We start from the raw sequence: 27,577 nt of genomic DNA, 5'->3' as shown, positions 1-27,577 counted from the left end.
AGAGAGAGAGAGAGGGGTCGAGAGAGAGGGGTCGAGAAAGGGGGTCGAGAGAGATGGAGAGGGGTCGAGACAGAGGGGTCGAGAGAGAGAGAAAAGTAGAGAGAGGAAGAGGGGTCGAGAGAGAGAGAGAGAGAGAGAGAGAGAGAGAAAAGTAGAGAGAGGAAGAGGGGTTGAGAGAGAGACAGAGAGAGAGAGAGAGAGGGGTCGACACAGAGAGAGAGAGAGAGAGAGAGAGAGAGAGAGAGAGAGAGAGAGGGGGCGAGAGAGAGAGAGAGAGAGAGAGAGGGGTCGAGAGAGAGACAGAGGAGTCGAGACAGAGAGAGGAGGTCGAGACAGAGGGGCCGAGACAGACAGAGAGACAGATGAGTCGAGACAGAGAGAGAGGGGTCGAGAGAGAGAGAGAAAGAGAGAGAGGGGTCGAGAGAGAGAGAGAAAGAGAGAGAGGGGTCGAGAGAGAGAGGGGTCGAGAGAAAGAGGAGGTCGAGACAGAGAGAGAGAGAGAGAGAGAGAGAGAGAGGGGGGGTCGAGACAGAGAGAGAGAGAGAGAGAGAGGGGTCGAGAGAGAGGGGTCGAGAGAGAGAAAGGGGTCGAGAAAGGGGGGGGAGAGAAAAGTAGAGAGAGCGGTAGTAGAGCGAGAAGTAGAGAAAGAGATAAAGGGGTCGAGAGAGAGGGGTCGAGAGAAAGAGAAAAGTAGAGCCAGGTAGAGGGGTGAGGAGAGAGAGAGAGAGAGAGAGGGGGGTCGAGACAGGGGGCGAGAGAGAGTGAAGTAGAGAAAGAGGTAAAGGGGTCGAGAGAGAGAGAGAGGGGTCGAGAGAGAGAGCGAGAGAGGGGTCGAAAGAGAGAGAGGGGTCGAGAGAAAGAGAAAAGTAGAGCGAGGCAGAGGGGACAGGAGAGAGAGAGAGAGAGAGAGAGAGAGAGAGAGAGAGAGGGAGGGGTCGGGAGAGAGAGGGGTCGAGAGAGAGAGGGGTCGAGAGAGAGGTCGAGAGAAAGAGAAAAGTAGAGCGAGGTAGAGGGGTGAGGAGAGAGAGAGAGAGAGAGGGGGGGGGGTCGAGACAGGGGGGCGAGAGAGTGAAGTAGAGAAAGAGGTAAAGGGGTCGAGAGAGAGAGAGAGAGAGAGAGAGAGAGAGAGAGAGAGAGAGAGAGAGAGAGAGAGAGAGAGAGAGAGGGGTCGAGAGAGAGAGGGGTCGAGAGAGAGAGGGGTCGGGAGAGAGAGGGGTCGGGAGAGAGAGGGGTCGAGAGAGAGAGGGGTCGAGAGAGAGAGAGAGAGGGGTCGAGAGAGGGGTCGAGAGAGAGAGAGAGAGAGAGAGAGAGGGGTCGAGAGAGAGGTCGAGAGAGAGAGGGGTCGAGAGAGAGAGGGGTCGAGAGAGAGAGAGAGAGAGAGAGAGAGGGGTCGAGACAGAGACGCCATGGGACCACGCAGCCGTCATACTGCTCAGGAAGGAGACACGTTCTGTCTCCTAGAGATGAACGTACTTTGGTGGAAAAGTGCAAATCAATCGCAGAACAGCAGCATAGGACCTTGTGAAGCTGCTGGAGGAAACTGGTACAAAAGTATCTATATCCACAGTAAAACGAGTCCTATATCGAACATAACCCGAAAGGCCGCCCTGCAAGGAAGAAGCCTCTGCTCCAAAACCGCCATAAAAAGCCAGATAACGGTTTGCAACTGCACATGGGGACAAAGATCGTACTTTTTGGAGAAATGTCCTCTGGTCTGATGAAACAAAAATAGAACTGTTTGGCCATAATGACCATCGTTATGTTTGGAGGAAAAAGGGGGAGGCTTGCAAGCCGAAGAACACCATCCCAACCGTGAAGCACGGGAGTGGCAGCATCATGATGTGGGGGGTGTTTTGCTGCAGGAGGGACTGGCGTACTTTACAAAATAGATAGATCATGAGGAAGGAAAATTATGTGGATATATTGAAGCAACATCTCAAGACATCAGTCAGGAAATTAAAGCTTGGGTCTTCCAAATGGACAATGACCCCAAGCATGCTTCCAAAGTTGTGTCAAAATGGCTTAAGGACAACAAAGTCAAGGTATTGGAGTGGCCATCACAAAGCCCTGACCTCAGTCCCATAGAACATTTGTGGGCAAAACTGAAAAACTGTGTGCGAGCAAGGAGGCCTACAAACCTGACTCAGTTACACCAGCTGTCAGGAGTAATGGGCCAAAATTCACCCAATTTATTGTGGGAAGCTTGTGGAATGCTACCCAAAACGTTTGACCCAAGTTAAACAATTAAAAGGCAATGCTACCAAATACTAATTGAGTGCATGTAAACCTCTGACCCACTGGGAATGTGATGAAAGAAATACAAGCTGAAATCACTCTCTCTACTATCATGCTGACATTTCACATTCTTAAAATGAAGTGGTGATCCTAAATGACCGAAGACAGGTAGTATTTACTGGGATTAAATGTCAGGAATTGTTCAAAACTGAGTTTAAATATATTTGGCTAAGGTGTATGTAAACTTCTGACTTCAAGTGTATATATAACAGAAACAAATGTTTGCTGTTATCCTGTTTATCCTGTTAATCTCACTCTTAAAAATGTAATAGTTAGCAGTTACTGTATTTCTGACTGCTAGTCTTTCTATCTGCAACTTTAAATCACTATCAATTGGCATGTGGAACATTTCAGGGCCTAAACTCATCAACCTATCAGTCAGCATGCGGAACATTCAGGGCCTAAACTCATCAACCTATCAGTCAGCATGTGGAACATTCAGGGCCTAAACTCATCAACCTTTCAGTTAGCATGTGGAAAATTCAGGGCCTAAACTCATCAACCTATCAGTCAGCATGTGGAACATTCAGGGCCTAAACTCATCAACCTTTCAGTTAGCATGTGGAAAATTCAGGGCCTAAACTCATCAACCTATCAGTTAGCATGTGGAACATTCATAGCCTAAACTCATCAACCTTTCAGTTAGCATGTGGAACATTCAGGGCCTAAACTCATCAACCTATCAGTTAGCATGTGGAACATTCAGGGCCTAAACTCATCAACCTTTCAGTTAGCATGTGGAACATTCAGGGCCTAAACTCATCAACCTTTCAGTTAGCATGTGGAACATTCAGGGCCTAAACTCATCAACCTATCAGTTAGCATGTGGAACATTCAGGGCCTAAACTCATCAACCTATCAGTTAGCATGTGGAACATTCAGGGCCTAAACTCATCAACCTATCAGTTAGCATGTGGAACATTCAGGGCCTAAACTCATCAACCTTTCAGTTAGCATGTGGAACATTCAGGGCCTAAACTCATCAACCTATCAGTTAGCATGTGGAACATTCAGGGCCTAAACTCATCAACCTATCAGTTAGCATGTGGAACATTCAGGGCCTAAACTAATCAACCTTTCAGTTAGCATGTGGAACATTCAGGGCCTAAACTCATCAACCTTTCAGTTAGCATGTGGAACATTCAGGGCCTAAACTCATCAACCTATCAGTTAGCATGTGGAACATTCAGGGCCTAAACTCATCAACCTATCAGTTAGCATGTGGAACATTCAGGGCCTAAACTCATCAACCTTTCAGTTAGCATGTGGAACATTCAGGGCCTAAACTCATCAACCTATCAGTTAGCATGTGGAACATTCAGGGCCTAAACTCATCAACCTTTCAGTCAGCATGTGGAACATTCATAGCCTAAACTCATCAATCTTTCAGTTAGCATGTGGAACATTCAGGGCCTAAACTCATCAACCTTTCAGTTAGCATGTGGAACATTCAGGGCCTAAACTCATCAACCTATCAGTTAGCATGTGGAACATTCAGGGCCTAAACTCATCAACCTATCAGTTAGCATGTGGAACATTCAGGGCCTAAACTCATCAACCTATCAGTTAGCATGTGGAACATTCAGGGCCTAAACTCATCAACCTTTCAGTTAGCATGTGGAACATTCAGGGCCTAAACTCATCAACCTATCAGTTAGCATGTGGAACATTCAGGGCCTAAACTAATCAACCTTTCAGTTAGCATGTGGAACATTCAGGGCCTAAACTCATCAACCTTTGGTCTGAAGAGTTTAGCACTGGAGGTCAACAAACATCTTAAAGATGTTGATGTCATCATTCTGCAGGAGACATGGTGTAAGGCTGACGTTGTCACTCACTGTCCCACAGGCTACAGAGAGGTAATCATTCTGCAGGAGACATGGTGTAAGGCTGACATTGTCACTCACTGCCCCACAGGCTACAGAGAGGTAATCATTCTGCAGGAGACATGGTGTAAGGCTGACATTGTCACTCACTGTCCCACAGGCTACAGAGAGGTAATCATTCTGCAGGAGACATGGTGTAAGGCTGACATTGTCACTCACTGCCCCACAGGCTACAGAGAGGTAATCATTCTGCAGGAGACATGGTGTAAGGCTGACATTGTCACTCACTGCCCCACAGGCTACAGAGAGGTAATCATTCTGCAGGAGACATGGTGTAATCATTCTGCAGGAGACATGGTGTAAGGCTGACATTGTCACTCACTGTCCCACAGGCTACAGAGAGGTAATCATTCTGCAGGAGACAGGGTGTAAGACTGACATTGTCACTCACTGCCCCACAGGCTACAGAGAGGTAATCATTCTGCAGGAGACATGGTGTAAGGCTGACATTGTCACTCACTGTCCCACAGGCTACAGAGAGGTAATCATTCTGCAGGAGACATGGTGTAAGGCTGACATTGTCACTCACTGTCCCACAGGCTACAGAGAGGTAATCATTCTGCAGGAGACATGGTGTAAGGCTGACATTGTCACTCACTGTCCCACAGGCTACAGAGAGGTAATTGTGCCGTCACAGAAACACAGCTCTGTCAAAAGAGGCAGAAACTCTGGGAGGTTGATCATTTGATACAAATCCAAACTACAAAATCGAATTGACCCCCTCAAAATTGGTAAACATCACAGTTGGTTAAAACTGAAAAAAGAACTTGTACTGACAGAAAAATGTGTTCCTTTGCACAATATATATCCCCCCTCAGAATCCCCATATTACTTAGAGGAGATCTTCCGCAACCTTGAGGAAGAGACGTGCCATTTCCAGCCCCAGAGAAATGTGCTCATCTGTGGGTGCACAAATACGCACACAGGAACACTATCTGATCTAACGAGCACATGAGGGGACAGCTTTATTACAGGTCATACTGTTTCTAACTGCCTTCATCTCCCCCATAGAAACAACAGTGACAGCTTTATTACAGGTCATACTGTCTCTAACTGCCTTCATCTCCCCATAGAAACAACAGTGGCAGCTTTATTACAGGTCATACTGTCTCTAACTGCCTTCATCTCCCCATAGAAACAACAGTGACAGCTTTATTACAGGTCATACTGTCTCTAACTGCCTTCATCTCCCCATAGAAACAACAGTGACAGCTTTATTACAGGTCATACTGTCTCTAACTGCCTTCATCTCCCCATAGAAACAACAGTGACAGCTTTATTACAGGTCATACTGTCTCTAACTGCCTTCATCTCCCCATAGAAACAACAGTGACAGCTTTATTACAGGTCATACTGTCTCTAACTGCCTTCATCTCCCCATAGAAACAACAGTGACAGCTTTATTACAGGTCATACTGTCTCTAACTGCCTTCATCTCCCCATAGAAACAACAGTGACAGCTTTATTACAGGTCATACTGTCTCTAACTGCCTTCATCTCCCCATAGAAACAACAGTGGCAGCTTTATTACAGGTCATACTGTCTCTAACTGCCTTCATCTCCCCCATAGAAACAACAGTGGCAGCTTTATTACAGGTCATACTGTCTCTAACTGCCTTCATCTCCCCATAGAAACAACAGTGACAGCTTTATTACAGGTCATACTGTCTCTAACTGCCTTCATCTCCCCATAGAAACAACAGTGACAGCTTTATTACAGGTCATACTGTCTCTAACTGCCTTCATCTCCCCATAGAAACAACAGTGACAGCTTTATTACAGGTCATACTGTCTCTAACTGCCTTCATCTCCCCATAGAAACAACAGTGACAGCTTTATTACAGGTCATACTGTCTCTAACTGCCTTCATCTCCCCATAGAAACAACAGTGACAGCTTTATTACAGGTCATACTGTCTCTAACTGCCTTCATCTCCCCATAGAAACAACAGTGACAGCTTTATTACAGGTCATACTGTCTCTAACTGTCTTCATCTCCCCATAGAAACAACAGTGGCAGCTTTATTACAGGTCATACTGTCTCTAACTGCCTTCATCTCCCCCATAGAAACAACAGTGGCAGCTTTATTACAGGTCATACTGTCTCTAACTGCCTTCATCTCCCCATAGAAACAACAGTGACAGCTTTATTACAGGTCATACTGTCTCTAACTGCCTTCATCTCCCCATAGAAACAACAGTGACAGCTTTATTACAGGTCATACTGTCTTTAACTGCCTTCATCTCCCCATAGAAACAACAGTGACAGCCTTATTACAGGTCATACTGTCTCTAACTGCCTTCATCTCCCCATAGAAACAACAGTGACAGCTTTATTACAGGTCATACTGTCTCTAACTGCCTTCATCTCCCCATAGAAACAACAGTGACAGCTTTATTACAGGTCATACTGTCTCTAACTGCCTTCATCTCCCCATAGAAACAACAGTGACAGCTTTATTACAGGTCATACTGTCTCTAACTGTCTTCATCTCCCCATAGAAACAACAGTGGCAGCTTTATTACAGGTCATACTGTCTCTAACTGCCTTCATCTCCCCCATAGAAACAACAGTGGCAGCTTTATTACAGGTCATACTGTCTCTAACTGTCTTCATCTCCCCCATAGAAACAACAGTGGCAGCACCGTCAACAAACACGGAAGGGATCTGTTGCAGCTCTGTAGAAGCCTGGGTCTGTACTTTGTCAATGGTAGGTTACAGGGAGACTCTTTGGGGAGATTCACCTATTGCTCACCACTTGTCCACAGCACAGTAGACTGACTATATATAATGTTACTTACCCTACATTATTCATCTCATATGCATACGTATATACTGTACTCTATATCATCGACTGCATCTTTATCTAATACATGTATCACTAGCCACTTTAACTATGCCACTTTGTTTACATACTCATCTCATATGTATATACTGTACTCGATACCATCTACTGTATCTTGCCTATGCTGCCCTGTACCATCACTCATTCATATATCCTTATGTACATATTCTTTATCCCCTTACACTGTGTATAAGACAGTAGTTTTGGAATTGTTAGTTAGATTACTTGTTGGTTATTACTGCATTGTCGGAACTAGAAGCACAAGCATTTCGCTACACTCGCATTAACATCTGCTAACCATGTGTATGTGACAAATAAAATGTGATTTGATTTGACTATATGATTACCCTTCCTCTTTCAGCTCATTCACTGTCAAGCCACTAACACCTCTGTCTGATCACAGCCAAATGATGTTGTTCGTCAAAAGAACAGACAGAAGAACAGAAAAAGGAAACAGACAAGGACAGACAAGGAAACAACCAAAAACGCACAGTACAACAGCAAGCAGCTGACACTAATTGAGGAGTCCATAAACAAACAAGTTCTGGCAAAATGTAAAAATAAAAATCTAAACAAGAGGAATTAGTGATACAAAATGGTGACATATGGACAACCCATTTTAAAACACTCTACAACACTGTTCAAATTGACACAAACGCAGAACAACAACAAATTCATGACAAGTTGAATGGATTAGAAAAAGCTACAAAGAACAATCAAAATCCACTGGACCAGGAGCTCTATAAGAAACTTCCCAATTACTGACCAGGAGCTCTATAAGAAACTTCCCAATTACTGACCAGGAGCTCTATAAGAAACTTCCCAATTACTGACCAGGAGCTCTATAAGAAACTTCCCAATTACTGACCAGGAGCTCTATAAGAAACTTCCCAATTACTGACCAGGAGCTCTATAAGAAACTAAACAATTACTGACCAGGAGCTCTATAAGAAACTTCCCAATTACTGACCAGGAGCTCTATAAGAAACTTCCCAATTACTGACCAGGAGCTCTATAAGAAACTTCCCAATTACTGACCAGGAGCTCTATAAGAAACTTCCCAATTACTGACCAGGAGCTCTATAAGAAACTTCCCAATTACTGACCAGGAGCTCTATAAGAAACTTCCCAATTACTGACCAGGAGCTCTATAAGAAACTTCCCAATTACTGACCAGGAGCTCTATAAGAAACTTCCAAATTACTGACCAGGAGCTCTATAAGAAACTTCCCAATTACTGACCAGGAGCTCTATAAGAAACTAAACTATTACTGACCAGGAGCTCTATAAGAAACTTCCCAATTACTGACCAGGAGCTCTATAAGAAACTTCCCAAATTACTGACCAGGAGCTCTATAAGAAACTTCCAAATTACTGACCAGGAGCTCTATAAGAAACTTCCCAATTACTGACCAGGAGCTCTATAAGAAACTTCCCAATTACTGACCAGGAGCTCTATAAGAAACTTCCCAATTACTGACCAGGAGCTCTATAAGAAACTTCCCAATTACTGACCAGGAGCTCTATAAGAAACTAAACAATTACTGACCAGGAGCTCTATAAGAAACTTCCCAATTACTGACCAGGAGCTCTATAAGAAACTAAACTATTACTGACCAGGAGCTCTATAAGAAACTAAACAATTACTGACCAGGAGCTCTATAAGAAACTTCCCAATTACTGACCAGGAGCTCTATAAGAAACTTCCCAACTACTGACCAGGAGCTCTATAAGAAACTTCCCAATTACTGACCAGGAGCTCTATAAGAAACTTCCCAATTACTGACCAGGAGCTCTATAAGAAACTTCCCAATTACTGACCAGGAGCTCTATAAGAAACTAAACAATTACTGACCAGGAGCTCTATAAGAAACTTCCCAATTACTGACCAGGAGCTCTATAAGAAACTAAACAATTACTGACCAGGAGCTCTATAAGAAACTAAACAATTACTGACCAGGAGCTCTATAAGAAACTAAACAATTACTGACCAGGAGCTCTATAAGAAACTTCCCAATTACTGACCAGGAGCTCTATAAGAAACTAAACTATTACTGACCAGGAGCTCTATAAGAAACTAAACAATTACTGACCAGGAGCTCTATAAGAAACTTCCCAATTACTGACCAGGAGCTCTATAAGAAACTTCCCAACTACTGACCAGGAGCTCTATAAGAAACTTCCCAATTACTGACCAGGAGCTCTATAAGAAACTTCCCAATTACTGACCAGGAGCTCTATAAGAAACTAAACAATTACTGACCAGGAGCTCTATAAGAAACTTCCCAATTACTGACCAGGAGCTCTATAAGAAACTTCCCAATTACTGACCAGGAGCTCTATAAGAAACTAAACTATTACTGACCAGGAGCTCTATAAGAAACTAAACAATTACTGACCAGGAGCTCTATAAGAAACTAAACAATTACTGACCTGGAGCTCTATAAGAAACTAAACAATTACTGACCAGGAGCTCTATAAGAAACTAAACAATTACTGACCAGGAGCTCTATAAGAAACTTCCCAATTACTGACCAGGAGCTCTATAAGAAACTTCCCAATTACTGACCAGGAGCTCTATAAGAAACTAAACTATTACTGACCAGGAGCTCTATAAGAAACTAAACTATTACTGACCAGGAGCTCTATAAGAAACTAAACAATTACTGACCAGGAGCTCTATAAGAAACTAAACAATTACTGACCAGGAGCTCTATAAGAAACTAAACAATTACTGACCAGGAGCTCTATAAGAAACTAAACAATTACTGACCTGGAGCTCTATAAGAAACTAAACAATTACTGACCAGGAGCTCTATAAGAAACTAAACAATTACTGACCTGGAGCTCTATATGAAACTAAACAATTACTGACCAGGAGCTCTATAAGAAACTAAACAATTACTGACCAGGAGCTCTATAAGAAACTAAACTATTACTGACCAGGAGCTCTATAAGAAACTAAACAATTACTGACCAGGGGCTCTATAAGAAACTAAACTATTACTGACCAGGAGCTCTATAAGAAACTAAACAATTACTGACCAGGAGCTCTATAAGAAACTAAACTATTACTGACCAGGAGCTCTATAAGAAACTAAACAATTACTGACCAGGGGCTCTATAAGAAACTAAACAATTACTGACCAGGAGCTCTATATGGCCCTCAATTTTTTTTTTAAGCATGCGGACCTGATGGCATCGGAAATTATGCTCAACTCACTAGTGCAAAATTTTAATTGGCTATATTAAAACTGTTTAATTTGGCATTTGTAACAGTAACTTGGGGAAGGTTTTCTGTAGTATTATAAATGTAGGAGTTATTAACTTCCTTAATAAGCAAGTCTAGAGTAAAAGCCAAATAGGATTCATACCGAAATATTGCACGACCGATCAAATTTACACCCTACACACACTGATAGATAAACATGTCCACCAAAATAATACCAAAATGGTACGCTTGCTTAATCGACTTCAAAAAAGCATTTGATTCTATTTGGCATACAGGACTGTTCTACAAAGTTATTGAAACTGGTGTAAGGGGTAAAACATATGACATAATTAAATCAATGTATACTGGCAATAGGTGCAGCATTAATAAAATTGGCAAGAAAATAACAGAATTCTTTAACCAGGGGCGGGGCCATCGCCAGTGTTGCAATCTGAGCCCTCCTGCACTCTTCAATATTTACATCAACGAATTGGCCACAATTCTAGAAAAATCCTCAGACCCTGGTGGTAGTCTCCACAATTCAGAGGTTAAATGCCAACTCTTCACAGATGACCTATGCCTGCTGTCAACCATAGCACATGGCCTACAGCAGAGCCTGGACCTGCTAGAGCAGTACTGCCAAACCTGGGCCCTGGCAGTAAACCCCAAAAACCCCAAAATATTTAAATCATTTTAAGAGAAGATCTAGATCTCAGGGAATTAGACCAAAGTTCTCAATTGGTACAAAATATATAGAGTACTGCACACACTACAATTACTTAGGTTTAAAAATAAGCTCAACTGAACACCTTAAATGATGCAATGAATGAACTGAGAGAGAAAGCACGCAGGGCATTCTACGCCATTAAAAACGAATTAAAATTTAAATACCAATTAAAATTTGGCTAAAACTAATTGAATGTGTCATTGAACCAATTGCACTTTATGGCAGCGAGGTGTGGGGTCCAGTTACAAAACAAGATTTTACCAAATGGGACAAACACCCCATTGAAACCCTGCATGCAGAGTTCTGGAAGATTCTCCTATATGTTCAGAGGAAAACTACAAACAATGCATGCAGGGCAGAATTAGGCCAATATCCACAAATAATTAAAACTCAAAAAAGAGCAATTACATTTTGGAAACATCTAAAATACAGTGACCTCCTCTTATGTCATTACCAAGCCCTGCAATGCCAAGAGCTGAGCAAAGAAAAGAGTCCCCTCATCCAGCTGGTCCTGGGGCTGAGTTCACAAACCTGTTCTACTAACACATTGAAGCCTCAGTCCCCTCATCCAGCTGGTCCTGGGGCTGAGTTCACAAACCTGTTCTACTAACACACTGAAGCCTCAGTCCCCTCATCCAGCTGGTCCTGGGGCTAAGTTCACAAACCTGTTCTACTAACACACTGAAGCCTCAGTCCCCTCATCCAGCTGGTCCTGGGGCTGAGGTCACAAACCTGTTCTACTAACACACTGAAGCCTCAGTCCCCTCATCCAGCTGGTCCTGGGGCTGAGTTCACAAACCTGTTCTACTAACACACTGAAACCTCAGTCCCCTCATCCAGCTGGTCCTGGGGCTGAGTTCACAAACCTGTTCTACTAACACACTGAAGCCTCAGTCCCCTCATCCAGCTGGTCGAGGGGCTGAGTTCACAAACCTGTTCTACTAACACATTGAAGCCTCAGTCCCCTCATCCAGCTGGTCCTGGGGCTGAGTTCACAAACCTGTTCTACTAAAACACTGAAGCCTCAGTCCCCTCATCCAGCTGGTCCTGGGGCTGAGTTCACAAACCTGTTCTACTAAAACACTGAAGCCTCAGTCCCCTCATCCAGCTGGTCCTGGGGCTGAGTTCACAAACCTGTTCTACTAACACACTGAAGCCTCAGTCCCCTCATCCAGCTGGTCCTGGGGCTGAGTTCACAAACCTGTTCTACTAACACATTGAAGCCTCAGTCCCCTCATCCAGCTGGTCCTGGGGCTGAGTTCACAAACCTGTTCTACTAACTCATTGAAGCCTCAGTCCCCTCATCCAGCTGGTCCTGGGGCTGAGTTCACAAACCTGTTCTACTAACACATTGAAGCTTCAGGACCAAAACATCCAATCAATCAGAATAAAACAACTTACAACACAGTCAAAACAAAACTACATTACTTATTGGGAAACAGAAGCACAAAGCAGCTCTATCGGGCCCTAAATCGACAGTACACAGTGACAAACCATTTGACCATGGTTACTGATCACAACCTTGACAAAAGTACAGACTCAGAGAGCACAGCCTGGCATTGAGAAGGGGAAACACAGGAAAAGCTGGATCCCTGTAGAGGAAAAGCTGTGCAACCACTGCACAACAGCAGAACCTGAGACAGAGCTGCATTTCCTGACAAAACGTCAAAAATAAAAAACAATTAGAGAGTAATTTCCCCAAATTTGAAACCCTTATTCAAGGTTTCAAAGACCTCTCTGATGAGAATAAGCTACCCTTCCTGTTGAGGGAGGACGCAGAGAGCTGTGGGTTGGCATGGGATGAGGGACAGTGTCTGACAGACCAATCAATCTGCACATGTCCTCTGCTGTATGCTTCAAATCAAATCTAATTTTATTGGTCACATACACATGGTTAGCAGATGTTAAAGCGGGTGTAGCGAAATGCTTGTGCTTCTAGTTCCGACCGTGCAGTAATAACTAACAAGTAATCTAACAATTTCACAACAACTACCGTATACACACACACAAGTGTAAAGGAATGAATAAGAATATATACACATAAACATATGGATGAGCGATGGCCGAACTGCATAGGCAAGATGCAGTAGATGGTATAGAGTACAGTATATACATATGAGATGAGTAATGTAGGGTCTGTAAACATGATATAAAGTGGCATTGTTTAAAGTGGCTAGTGATACATTTATTACATCCAATGTTTTATTATTAAAGTGGCTAGAGATGAGTCAGTATGTTGGCAGCAGCCACTAAATGTTAGTGATGGCTGTTTAACAGTCTGATGGCCTTGAGATAGAAGCTGTTTTTCAGTCTCTCGGCCAGCTTTGATGCACCTGTACGGACCTCGCCTTCTGGATGATAGCGGGGTGAACAGGCAGTGGCTCGAGTGGTCTTTGTCCTTGATGATTTTTTTGACCTTCCTGATACATCAGGTGGTGTAGGTGTCCTGGAGGGCAGGTAGTTTGCCCCCGGTAATGCGTTGTGCAGACCTTACTACCCGCTGGAGAGCCTTACGGTTGTGGGCGGAGCACTTGCCGTACCAGACGGTGATATAGCCCGACAGGATGCTCTCCATTGTGCATCTGTAAAAGTTTGAGTGTTTTTGGTGACAAGCCAAATTTCTTCAGCCTCCTGAGCTTGAAGATGCACTGTTGCGCCTTCTTCACCATGCTGTGGTGTCCGTGATGTGTACGCAGAGGAACTTTCCACTTTCTCCACTACTGTCCCGTCAATGTGGATAGGGGGGCAAACTTGATGATTGAGTTGGAGGCGTGCATGGCCACGCAGTCATGGGTGAACAGGGAGTAAAGGAGAGGGCTGAGAACGCACCCTCGTGGGGCACCAGTGTTGAGGATCAGCGGGGTGGAGATGCTGTTTCCTACCCTCACCATCTGGGGGCGGCCCTTCAGAAAGTCCAGGACCCAGTTAGCACAGGGCGGGTTTGGAGGGTACTATTGTGTTAAACGCTGAAAACAGCATTTTTACATAGGTATTCCTCTTGTCCGGATGGGTTAGGGCAGTGTGCAGTGTGATTGTGTCGTCTGTGGACCTATTGGGGTGGTAAGCAAATTGGAGTGGGTCTAGGGTGGAGGTGATATGATCCTTGACTAGTCTCTCAAAGCACTTCATGATGACGGAAGTGAGTGCTACAGGGCGATAGTCGTTTAGCTCAGTTACCTTAACTTTCTTGGGAACAGGAACAATTGTAGCCCTCTTGAAGCATGTGGGAAGAGCAGACTGGGATAGGGATTGATTGAATATGTCCGTAAACACACCAGCAAGCTGGTCTGCCATGCTCTGAGGACGCAGCTAGGGATGCCATCTGGGCCTGCAGCCTTGCGAGGGTTAACACGTTGAAATGTTTTACTCCCGTTGGCCACGGTGAAGGAGAGCCCGCAGGTTTTGGTAGCGGGCCGTGTCAGTGGCATTATTGTCCTCAAAGCGAGCAAAGTTGTTGTTTAGTTTGTCTGGGAGCAAGACATCGGTGTCCGCAAAGGGGCTGGTTTTCTTTTGGTAATCCATGATTGACTGTAGATCCTGCCACATACCTCTTGTGTCTGAGCCGTTGAATTGCGACTCTACTTTGTCTCTTTTCTGACGCTTAGATTGTTTGATTGCCTTGCGGAGGGAATAGCTACACTGTTTGTATTCAGTCATGTTTCCGGTCGCCTTGCCATGATTTAAAATCAGTGGTTCACGTTTTCAGATTTGTGCATATGCTGCCATCAATCCACAGTTTCTGGTTGGGGAAGGTGTTAATATTCACAACATCACCGATGCATATTCTCGCTCAACGAATCAGTGTACACATACATCAATTTTGTTGTCTGAGGCTATCCGGAACATATCCCAGTCCACGTGATCGAAGCAATCTTGAAGCATGGAATCAGATTGGTCGGACCAGCGTTGAACAGACCTGGGGGATATACATGGCGGATTATAATCGAAGAGAATTCTCTTGGTAGATAATGCGGTCGGTAAGGAATTGTAGGTCAGGTGAACAAAAGGACTTACGTTCCTGTATGTTGTTATGGTCACACCACGACTCGTTAATCATAAGGCACACAACCCCGCCCTTCTTACCAGAGAGATGTTTGTTTCTGTTGGCGCAATTCGTGAAGAAACCGGGTGCCATCATGTTTCAATATAGTGCGGAGACAGGGAATCCACACACACTGGATACGGTAGACACATTTAAATGTAGGTGTAGATGTATGACATGTTCCGAATTCCATGATCAGAATACAAAAGCTGTATGAACTGTCAAGTTTAGACATGGCGAGATACAGAGAGGGGAGCGAGAGAGAGGTTGACGTTTGACTCCTGATATCTCCTTAGTACACAATGGGTGATAAGCTAGTCAGAGAAGTGGGTGGCTAAGCAGTTGCCCCCTCAGGCAAAAGAGACGGAATTCAGCCTTTAACCCTCCTATACAGTACCGCTCTACCGCACACTACTACATCACTACTAGGCTACCTACTACTGCGGTCTTACAGACACTCTGTCACATACCTCTACCTTCATCTCGTGTCCCAGGTTCTTACTGTATCTGTCATTAGTGTAATACATGGGTACCCACTCAGACCCAGTCCAAGCCCCAGGCCCCGTCCTCACTCGGTCTGGTCTATAGGATCCTCAGACCCAGTCCAAGCCCCAGGCCTCCCCTCCTCCCCCTGTCTGGTCTATAGGATCCTCAGACCCAGTCCAAGCCCCAGGCCCTCTCCTCCCTCGTTCTGGTCTATAGGATCCTCAGACCCAGTCCAAGCCCCAGGCCTCCCCTCCTCCCTCGGTCTGGTCTATAGGATCCTCAGACCCAGTCCAAGCCCACTCTTCCCTCGGTCTGGTCTATAGGATCCTCAGACTGTCTGTCTCTGTGTGTGTCTGTGACCCAGGTGGTACTCTCACTGCTCCTGCTCCTATATTGTGATGGGCTCTGACTGAATTGATGTTCCTGTACCGTCTAATGAGCAGAGGGAATAGACACGCAGACTGCTGTAAACTATTCATTTGGCCAACCCTTTTCCCTTTCCCTCCCACGGGGGAAAGGGGGGTTGAGGTGAGGGGGGTGAAGAGGAGGGGGGTTGAGGAGGAAGCAACCTCAGTCATAACGACCACTACGGTGTTGCTGTGAGGACCCCACTCTTCCTCCCTCTTGCTCTCTAGTGGTTCTGCGGCATGTACCCCAATCTCAGATAACAGTAAGAGAGTGCACGCCCCCACAGACATAATGGAGGCTAGCATAGTCAGTTGGAGAGCAGCAGCTGTCTTGAAGTATGAAAAAAAAAAAAATCACCTTACTGAATCTGAATGATAGTAGAACAGTAACTGAGTGATTTTGTTAGGCTCCTGGTTGTCAATAAAAACAAAGAGCTCTCTCTCTATGGTTCCTGCTCTCAATCTGGACAGAGTGGGTCCAAGCAGGGCTCTGTGACCCCTGTATACTCCAGCAGGGCTCGACGTTCAGGGCTGCCTGCTGGCCCTGAAACATCTGCCGAGCTCACCGGGCCAGTTAATCAAGTTTTCATATGACCTGCTTAGGCCAGTACATTTTCAAATTCCAAAACAGTAAAACTTATTTTTTATTTGGACTCAATTCTTCACAATTTCTCCCGCCTTCGGATGCATCACACTTGTTATCGGTCAGCATTTGGTTTCCAAGCAGAGGCAAGAATGTCAAAGCCTTCCCTCTCGAGTGAGCCCCACCTCAGTACGTTCTGGATACTCGCGCCAGATCAGTCTCAGCGAAGTCAGGAAGCGCATCAATTCAGAGAAAAATACAAATGTGTCAAATCCACAACCCATTAAGATGTAGGGTTGAGTTTAGTTTATGCTCCAGTTGTGAATTTGGGCATGCCATCATTCCAGCTTGTGAGAAAAATTTTTTAAAAAAACAACAAGGTGCAAACTACCAGCCCAGTCATAGCGGCAAACTTAACTGGTATTCTTCTCCCTCGTCAAATCAACATCTTTATTTTTAGGCCTATGCCATTAAAGTGTTTTTCCCATGTTTCGTGAGCTGAAATGAAGGATCCAATTTGCACAAAAAGCTTATTTCTCACATTTTGTGCACAAATTTCTTTAAATCCCTTTTAGTGAGCATTTCTCCTTTGCCAAGGTAATCCATCCACCTGACAGGTGTGGCATATCAAGAAGCTGATTAAACAGCATGATCATTACATAGGTGCACCTTGTACAGGGGTCAATAAAAGGCCACTTTATTATGTGCAGTTGTCACACAACACAATGCCACAGATGTCTCAAGTTCTCAGGAAGCGTGCAGTTGGCATGCTGACAACCAGGATGTCCACCAGAGCTGTTGCCAGAGAATTGAATGTTAATTTCTCTACCATAAGCTGCCTCCAACGTCATTTAGAGAATTTGGACTCAAATGCAGACCACATGTAACCACGCCAGCCCAGGACCTCCACATCAAGCCTCTTCATCGGAGACCAGCCACCTGGACAGCTGATGAAACCAAGGAGAATTTCTGTCTGTAATAAAGCCCTTTTGTGGGTAAAAACTCATTCTGATTGTCTGGGCCTGGCTCCCCAGTGGGTGGGCCTGGCTCCCCAGTGGGTGGGCCTGGCTCCCCAGTGGGTGGGCCTGGCTCCCCAGTAGTAGTACACAGCGTTGCATGAGATCTTCAGTTTCTTGTCAATTTCTCACATTGAATAGCCTTCATCTCTCAGAACAAGAATAGACTGACAAGTTCCAGACAAGTTCTTTGTTTCTGTCCATTTTGAGCCACAAATGCTCATGCTCCAGATACTCAACTAGTCTAAAGGCCAGTTTTATTGCTTCTTTAAATCAGAACAACAGTTTTCAGCTGTGCTAACATAATTGCAAAAGGGTTTTTGCCTTTGAAAATTATAAACTTGGAATAGCTAACACAACGTGCCACTTCTTTGGGGTACTCCCCCTTCTTCTCAATTTCCACCTAAAGACATACCCTAATCTAACTGCCTGTAGCTCAGGCCCAGAAGCAAGGATATGCATTTCATTTGAAAGGAAACACTATGAATTATGTGGAAATGTGAGTTGAATGTAGGAGAATATAACACAATAGATCTGATAGAAGAAAATACAAGGAAATAAACGTTTGTTTTCTGTATTTTATTGTTGCTGCATCATCTTTCAAATGACCAAGAACAGCCAAACATACAGATAGGATGCTGGGTATCTACATGGCATTGAGCATGAAGTCACCCAAGTGTCCCACACAAATGTAAACAAATGTACCCAAGTGGCCGAATTGGTGCAGTGATACATTTTGAAGGAAAGAACTATATAGAAAATACATAAATGCTATTCTAACACACATCAAAAAAATATATGTAAAACATATATATATTTTTAATTTAAAAAAATAACAAGGGTAACTATTTACTCGGTCTCGCTTTCTCTATCAATTTTTAATTTGGGTTAAATCTGTATACCCAGACTTTGTTTTAGCTTTTCCTGATTTATTCGCCATAATTTAAATATATAAACTTGCTGAAAATGCTATTGACTATGTACTGCTATGCGTAACACTTGTGGCTCCGTCAAGTAGGATTTGCAATGGCGAATGAACCTCTCTTACACCAGAGTTTACGACAAAGGCTGGTCTTCGAACATATAACTATTACATATTGCCGTTTACCTCGGCTCATTGGCTGTCTTCCAAGCTAGATTTCAAGATGATCAGTTGTCATTGGGCCAAAATACAGTCAATCAACAATAGTCCTACCATTGGTGCGCAATGAGGTCATTGATTGGTGTCTTCAAATCGGTTTGTTTCGGTCAATACGTCCCGGGAAAAGAACCATCACGTATGGTTGTGTTAGTAACAACCAGAGGATTACAATGAAACCAACCATGACTGGATAAACATTTGTTTAGTGTGTGTAATTACCACGAACGCATCTTCCAAAGTTGAATGAGACGGAAATCACGACGCAAGCGGTTTACAAATGTTTCGTGTTAGGCTATAAAAATGGACTTTATCAAACAAAATGAAACATTCACTGTGTAATTAGGACACTTGGCATTGCCACCAGAGGAAGATCTTCAAAGGTAAGCGATTTATTTTATTGTTATTTCTAACTTTCGTGATGCTAATGCTTGGTTGGAAAATGCTAGTAATACTGAGCTGTCCCCAGAAAATTGCATGGTTTGCATTCGCAGTAAAGCCTTTTTGAAATCTGACACAGCGTTTGGATTAATAAGACGTTCATCTTTTAAATGATGTAAGATACATGTATTTACAATCATATTTACCATAACAAATGGTGTATTTAGAATGTTAGCTCTCTGCAGTTTCACCGGATATTGGCCTGGTGGGACGTAAGCGTCTCAACTACCCTAGAGAGGTTAACATTCTCTGAACTAGCTTCATGAGGTAGTCACCTGGAATGTATTTCAATTAACAGGTGTGCCTTGTTGAAAGTTAATTTGTGAAATGTCTTTCCTTCTTAATGCGTTTGAGCCAATCAGTTGTGTTGTGACAAGGTAGGGGTTGTATACAGAAGATAGTCCTATTTGGTAAAATACAAAGTACATTTTATGGCAGCTCAAATAAGCAAAGATAAATGACAGTTCATCATTACTTTAGACATGAAGGTCAGTCAATACGGAACATTTCAATAACTTTTTCTTCAAGTGCAGTCGCAAAAACCATCAAGCGCCATGATGATACTGGTACTCATGAGGACCGCCAAAGGAAAGTAAGACCCAGAGATACCTCTGCTGCAGAGGATAAGTCCATCAGAGTTAACAGCCTCAGAATCACAGCCCAAATAAATACTTCACTGAGTTCAAGTAACAAAAACATCAACTGTTCAGAGGAGACTGAGTGAATCAGGCCTTCATGGTCGAATTGCTGCAAAGAAACCACTACTAAAGGACACCAATAAGAAGAAGAGAATTCCTTTGGCCAAGAAAGACGAGCAATGGACATTAGACCGGTGGAAATCTGTTCTTTGGTCTGATGAGGCTGTGTAAGGGATATTTGACCGAGAGTGATGGAGTGCTGCATCAGATGACCTTGCCTCCAATCATCAGACCTCAACCCAATTGAGATGGTTTGGGATGAGTTGGACCGCAGAGTGAAGGAAAAGCAGCAAACAAATGTTCAGCATACTCTACCGGTCAAAGGTTTTAGAACACCTATTCATTCAAGGGTTTTTATTTGAACAATTATTCTACAATGGCCTGGAAAAGTTATTTATTTACACCTACTCAATCCTCATGAAGAGAAGTGAAAGCCCCTCAGTGCCTTATTCTAGTCCTAAAGGCCTATAAACTATTAAAGAATGTCATTACAATATTAAAAAGCAAAAGGCTCCATGGTAGCAAGAGAATGATGGTGCGTGATGGAAACGGGAGCGATGTGGGGAATGTTTCCATAAAGGCTTCAGCCTCTGTCTTGCACAGTGCATGGTAATACAGTCTATGCAGTAGGCCTATTAGCCTCATATTTAGACAATGAATGATGGGTTAATATGCATAAGCTTCTAACTTATAGCCTCTTGTCTTCACTGTTCGCTTGAGCAATTATGCACCTGCTCTCCACTGGCCTCCCTGCTTAGCTCTTTTGGAGAATCTAGACTAGAATAGCTTGTTGGACATCTTTTTTTTTGCATTTATTTTACTAATAGACTTTACCAAGCCGGATGCAAGCTTGCTCTTGTTTGCTGAAAGTTAAAAACAGCAGCCAAAATAACTAATTGGGGACTTGAAAGATAGAGAAAGTGCCATCGCGCCAGGCTATTATTTATTCAGACCCACATAAGCATTCAATCCTTGTGAAGAAAAGCTCAAGCCACTGCATTTTATTCTAGTTCTACAGTGTATTTATTCTAGTTCTACAGTGCATTTATTCTAGTTCTACAGTGTATTTATTCTAGTTCTGCAGTGTATTTATTCTAGTTCTGCAGTGTATTTATTCTAGTTCTGCAGTGTATTTATTCTAGTTCTGCAGTGTATTTATTCTAGTTCTGCAGTGTATTTATTCTAGTTCTGCAGTGTATTTATTCTAGTTCTGCAGTGTATTTATTCTAGTTCTACAGTGTATTTATTCTAGTTCTACAGTGTATTTATTCTAGTTCTGCAGTGTATTTATTCTAGTTCTGCAGTGTATTTATTCTAGTTCTGCAGTGTATTTATTCTAGTTCTGCAGTGTATTTATTCTAGTTCTACAGTGTATTTATTCTAGTTCTACAGTGTATTTATTCTAGTTCTACAGTGTATTTATTCTAGTTCTACAGTGTATTTATTCTAGTTCTACAGTGTATTTATTCTAGTTCTGCAGTGTATTTATTCTAGTTCTGCAGTGTATTTATTCTAGTTCTGCAGTGTATTTATTCTAGTTCTGCAGTGTATTTATTCTAGTTCTGCAGTGTATTTATTCTAGTTCTGCAGTGTATTTATTCTAGTTCTACAGTGTATTTATTCTAGTTCTACAGTGTATTTATTCTAGTTCTACAGTGTATTCGGAAAGTCTTCAAACCCCTTGACATTGTTTTATCAATTTTAGCAGTAATCTCCCCGTCAACCTACACACAATACAGTGATGACAAAGCAAAAACAGGTTTTAGCAATTTTTGCAAATTGATTTTTTTTTTAACTATATATATATATATACACACACACACACAGTGGGGCAAAAAGTATTTAGTCAGCCACCAATTATGCAAGTTCTCCCACTTAAAAAGATACGAGAGGCCTGTGAGAGAGAAAAAAATCCAGAAAATCACATTGTAGGATTTTTTATGAATATTTTTGCAAATTATGGTGGAAAATAAAGTATTTGGTCAATAACAAAAGTTTCTTAATACTTTGTTATATATCCTTTGTTGGCAATGACAGAGGTCAAACATTTTCTGTAAGTCTTCACAAGGTTTTCACACACTGTTGCTGGTATTTTGGCCCATTCCTCCATGCATATCTCCTCTAGAGCAGTGATGTTTTGGGGCTGTTGCTGGGCAACACGGACTTTCAACTCCTTTCAAATATTTTCTATGGGGTTGCGATCTGGAGACTGGCTAGGCCAGTCCAGGACCTTGAAATGCTTCTTACGAAGCCACTCCTTCGTTGCCCGGGCGGTGTGTTTGGCTGAAAGACCCAGCCACGTTTCATCTTCAATGCCCTTGCTGATGATGGAAGGAGGTTTTCACTCAAAATCTCACGATACATGGCCCCATTCATTCTTTCCTTTACAAGGATCAGTCGTCCTGGTCCCTTTGCAGAAAAACAGCCCAAAAGCATGATGTTTCCACCCCCATGCTTCACAGTAGGTATGGTGTTCTTTGGATGCAATTCAGCATTCTTTGACCTTCAAACACGACGAGTTGAGTTTTTACCAAAAAGTTATATTTTAGTTTCAGCTGACCATATGTCATTCTCCCAATCTTCTTCTGGATCATCCAAATGCTCTCTAGCAAACTTCAGACGGGCCTGGACATGTACTGGCTTAAGCAGGGGGACATGTCTGGCACTGCAGGATTTGAGTCCCTGGCGACATAGTGTGTTACTGATTGTAGGCTTTGTTACTTTGGTCCCAGCTCTCTGCAGGTCCTTCACTAGGTCCCCCCGTGTGGTTCTGGGATTTTTGCTCACCGTTCTTGTGATTATTTTGACCCCACGGGATGAGATCTTGCGTAGAGCCCCAGATGGAGGGAGATTATTATGACTGTTTGAGGTTGTGGACAGGTGTCTTTTATACTGATAACAAGTTCAAACAGGTGCCATTAATACAGGTAACGAGTGGAGGACAGAGGAGCCTCTTAAAGAAGTTACAGGTCTGTGAGAGCCAGAAATGTTGCTTGTTTGTAGGTGTCCAAATATTTATTTTCCACCACAATTTGCAAATAAATTCATTAAAAATCCTACAATGTGATTTTCTAGATTTATTTTCTCTCATTTTGTCTGTCATAGTTGAAGTGTACCTATGATGAAAATTACAGGCCTCTCGTATATTTTTAACTGGGAAAACTTGCACAATTGGTGGCTGACTAAATACATACATACAGTGGGGCAAAAAAGTATGTATGTATGTATGTATGTATGTATGTATGTATGTATGTATGTATGTATGAATGTATGAATAAACACAATCTTTGTAAATTATATCATAAATAGGACTGGTGGAGTTCTGGCACACATGCAGCTAACAAAAATATGGAAATGTCTGCTCTACCGAAAATTACAACCAACTAATTGCATCATTACCGCAAATATTGAAGAGGAAAGTGGAAGGGGGGAAAAGTAGGAAACTTGTCTGTCAGCCCTGTTTAAAGACCATAATTGGTTAAAGAAAAATGTGATAAAGAAAAATACATACCAGTTTCATTTAAGGACCAAACAAATTATAGAGTTGAAGTCGGAAGTTTACATACACTTAGGTTGGAGTCATTAAAATTTGTTTTTCAACCACTCCACACATTTCTTGTTAACAATCTATAGTTTTGGCAAGTCAGTTAGGAAATCTACTTTGGCCATGACACAAGTCATTTTTACAACAATTGTTTACAGACCGATTATTTCACTTATAATTCACTGTATCACAATTCCAGTGGGTTAGAAGTTTACACGCACTAAATTGACTGGGCCTTTAAACAGCTTGGAAAATTCCAGAAAATGATGTCATGGATTTAGAAGCTTCTGATAGGCTAATTGACATCTTTGAATCAATTGGAGGTTTACCTGTGGATCTATTTCAAGGCCGACCTTCTAACTCGGTGCCTCTTTGCTTGACATCATGGGAAAATCAAAAGAAATCAGCCAAGATCTTAGAAGACAAATTGTAACCTCCACGAGTCTGGTTCATCCTTGGAAGCAACTTCCAAATGACTGAAGGTACCACGTTCATCTGTACAAACAATAGTACGCAAGTATAAACACCATGGGGGTCACGCAGCAGTCATACCGCTCAGGAAGGAGAAGCGTTCTGTCTCCTAGAGATGAACGTACTTTGTTGGGAAAGGTGCTAATCAATCCCAGAACAGCAGCAAAGGACCCTGTGAAGATGCTGGAGGAAACAGGTACAAAAGTATCTCCACAGTATAACAAGTCCGCTCAGCAAGGAAGAAGCCACTGCTCCAAAACCGCCATAAAAAAAGCGATACTACGGTTTGCAACTGCACATGGGGGGAAACATTGTACTTTTTGGAGCAATGTCCTCTGATCTGATGAAACAAAAATAGAACTGTTTGGCCATAATGACCATCGTTATGTTTGGAGGAAACAGGGGGAGGCTTGCAAGCCGAAGAACACCATCCCAACCGTGAAGCACGGGGGTGGCAGCATCATGATGTGGGAGTGCTTTGCGGCAGGAGGGAGTGGTGCACTTCACAAAATAGATGGCATCATGAGGAAGGACAATTATGTGGATATATTAAAGCAACATCTCAAGACATCAGTCGGGAAGTTAAAGCTTGGTCGCAAATGGGTCTTCCAAATGGACAATGACTCCAAGCATACTTCCAAAGTTGTGGCAAAATGGACAACAAAGTCAAGGTATAGGAGTGGCCATCACAAAGCCCTGACCTCAATCCTATAGAACATTTGTGGGCAGAACTGAAAAAGCGTGTGCGAGCAAGGAGGCCTACAAACCTGACTCCGTTACACCAGCTCTGTCAGGAGGAATGGGCCAAAATTCACCCAACTTATTAGGAGAAGCTTGTGGAAGGCTACCCGAAATGTCCAAGTTAAACAATTTAAAGGCAATGCTACCAAATACTAATTGAGTGTAAGTAAACTTCTGACCCACTGGGAATGTGATGAAAGAAATAAAAGCTGAAATCACTCTCTCTACTATTATTCTGACATTTCACATTCTTAAAATAAAGTGGTGATCCTAACTGACCAAAGACAGGGAATTTTTACTAGGATTAAATGTCAGGAATTGTGAAAAACTGAGTTTAAATGTATTTGGCTAAGGTGAATATTTTATGTGGTTGAAATACAAAACAGTGTCAAAGATAACACATTACACGTACGTTTGCGATTTCTCAAGAGATGCTGAAAGAGGGAAACCATATTTCTCCACTTCTGTTCCCAAGACAAAATTAACATGAACAATTTCACTGCAAGAAATGCACAAATTGGTATTATAGGAGTTGAATATAATATTACAATACATGTGAGAGATTATAGGCCTATAGTCAGCGTCCAGATTTCAGTTAGTATTCCATTTCACCCATATGAATTTAAAAAAGAGGAATATTATGTTTATTCATGGTTACAGGGATACTCATGTGCACGTAAAAAGCTTATCACGAATAAGACCTTAAGCCGGATATGAGTTACTATCTGGAATAATGTGCGCATGTAAACGTGAAACATTTCATTTGTCTGTTGAGAGCGAGGAAGAAATTAAGCAACAGAGAAAGATGAGGTAATGTGCACAACATTTAGGCAAATGTTGGGGCCAGTAACTTTGAAAGCCACCGGCCCGGTTTGCCCCTAGCAAATTTATCTCAATGTCAAGCCCTGCCCAGTCACCTGTACTTTTTGCTATTTATATAAACAATGGTTTGTCTGTAAATAAAAAATGGTAACCTTCACTTGTATGCATTTGATACTGTTGTGTATTGTGTTGCCGCTTCTGTTGACAAAGCTCTGTCTGATCTACAGTCTGCCGTCATGGTTTTACAGAAAACCTTTGATCTTAAACCAGCATTGAATACTGGAAAAATGACGTGTGGTTTTCTAGAGGGCATATAAATGACAAAGGATTTAAGCATTTATACTTTGGACGGCACCCACATGGATCGTGTCCCTGCTTACAAATATCCTGGCATCTGGATAGACGGGTCGTCTTTTAGAAAGCATGTGGATAGACGGGTCGTCTTTTAGAAAGCATGTGGATAGACGGGTCGTCTTTTAGAAAGCATCTGGATAGACGGGTCGTCTTTTAGAAAGCATGTGGATAGACGGGTCGTCTTTTAGAAAGCATGTGGATAGACGGGTCGTCTTTTAGAAAGCATGTGGATAGACGGGTCGTCTTTTAGAAAGCATGTGGATAGACGGGTCGTCTTTTAGAAAGCATGTGGATAGACGGTCGTCTTTTAGAAAGCATGTGGATAGACGGGTCGTCTTTTAGAAAGCATGTGGATAGACGGGTCGTCTTTTAGAAAGCATGTGGATAGACGGGTCGTCTTTTAGAAAGCATGTGGATAGACGGGTCGTCTTTTAGAAAGCATGTGGATAGACGGGTCGTCTTTTAGAAAGCATGTGGATAGACGGGTCGTCTTTTAGAAAGCATGTGGATAGACGGGGTCGTCTTTTAGAAAGCATGTGGATAGACGGGGTCGTCTTTTAGAAAGCATGTGGATAGACGGGTCGTCTTTTAGAAAGCATGTGGATAGACGGGTCGTCTTTTAGAAAGCATGTGGATAGACGGGTCGTCTTTTAGAAAGCATGTGGATAGACGGGTCGTCTTTTAGAAAGCATGTGGATAGACGGTCGTCTTTTTAGAAAGCATGTGGATAGACGGGTCGTCTTTTAGAAAGCATGTGGATAGACGGGTCGTCTTTTAGAAAGCATGTGGATAGACGGGTCGTCTTTTAGAAAGCATGTGGATAGACGGGTCGTCTTTTAGAAAGCATGTGGATAGACGGGTCGTCTTTTAGAAAGCATGTGGATAGACGGGTCGTCTTTTAGAAAGCATGTGGATAGACGGGTCGTCTTTTAGAAAGCATGTGGATAGACGGGTCGTCTTTTAGAAAGCATGTGGATAGACGGGTCGTCTTTTAGAAAGCATGTGGATAGACGGGGTCGTCTTTTAGAAAGCATGTGGATAGACGGGTCGTCTTTTAGAAAGCATGTGGATAGACGGGTCGTCTTTTAGAAAGCATGTGGATAGACGGGTCGTCTTTTAGAAAGCATGTGGATAGACGGGGTCGTCTTTTAGAAAGCATGTGGATAGACGGGTCGTCTTTTAGAAAGCATGTGGATAGACGGGGTCGTCTTTTAGAAAGCATGTGGATAGACGGGTCGTCTTTTAGAAAGCATGTGGATAGACGGGGTCGTCTTTTAGAAAGCATGTGGATAGACGGGTCGTCTTTTAGAAAGCATGTGGATAGACGGGTCGTCTTTTAGAAAGCATGTGGATAGACGGGTCGTCTTTTAGAAAGCATGTGGATAGACGGGTCGTCTTTTAGAAAGCATGTGGATAGACGGGTCGTCTTTTAGAAAGCATGTGGATAGACGGGTCGTCTTTTAGAAAGCATGTGGATAGACGGGTCGTCTTTTAGAAAGCATGTGGATAGACGGGGTCGTCTTTTAGAAAGCATGTGGATAGACGGGTCGTCTTTTAGAAAGCATGTGGATAGACGGGTCGTCTTTTAGAAAGCATGTGGATAGACGGGTCGTCTTTTAGAAAGCATGTGGATAGACGGGTCGTCTTTTAGAAAGCATGTGGATAGACGGGTCGTCTTTTAGAAAGCATGTGGATAGACGGGGTCGTCTTTTAGAAAGCATGTGGATAGACGGGGTCGTCTTTTAGAAAGCATGTGGATAGACGGGTCGTCTTTTAGAAAGCATGTGGATAGACGGGTCGTCTTTTAGAAAGCATGTGGATAGACGGGGTCGTCTTTTAGAAAGCATGTGGATAGACGGGTCGTCTTTTA

At 42.9% G+C, this 27,577-nt stretch overlaps 1 protein-coding gene and 1 long non-coding RNA gene across 3 annotated transcripts in view; one reads left to right on the top strand and one right to left on the bottom strand.

The window, feature by feature from the left end:
• The window catches only part of LOC118398985 (zinc finger protein 704-like), a 112,099-nt gene that overhangs the window by 39,701 nt on the left and 44,821 nt on the right, over nt 1-27,577 (bottom strand). The window lies entirely within an intron of this gene.
• Nucleotides 5,782-6,695, top strand: LOC127909921 (uncharacterized). The gene is made up of 3 exons (XR_008072935.1): nt 5,782-6,149; nt 6,275-6,398; nt 6,461-6,695. It is a non-coding gene; the product is annotated as an uncharacterized LOC127909921 (long non-coding RNA).

This window comes from Oncorhynchus keta, chromosome 20 (genome assembly GCF_023373465.1).
Source record: "Oncorhynchus keta strain PuntledgeMale-10-30-2019 chromosome 20, Oket_V2, whole genome shotgun sequence".
Lineage (NCBI taxonomy): Eukaryota > Metazoa > Chordata > Actinopteri > Salmoniformes > Salmonidae > Oncorhynchus > Oncorhynchus keta.
Note: the sequence above shows the minus strand (reverse complement) of the source record. Positions and strands in the feature narration are given on the sequence as shown.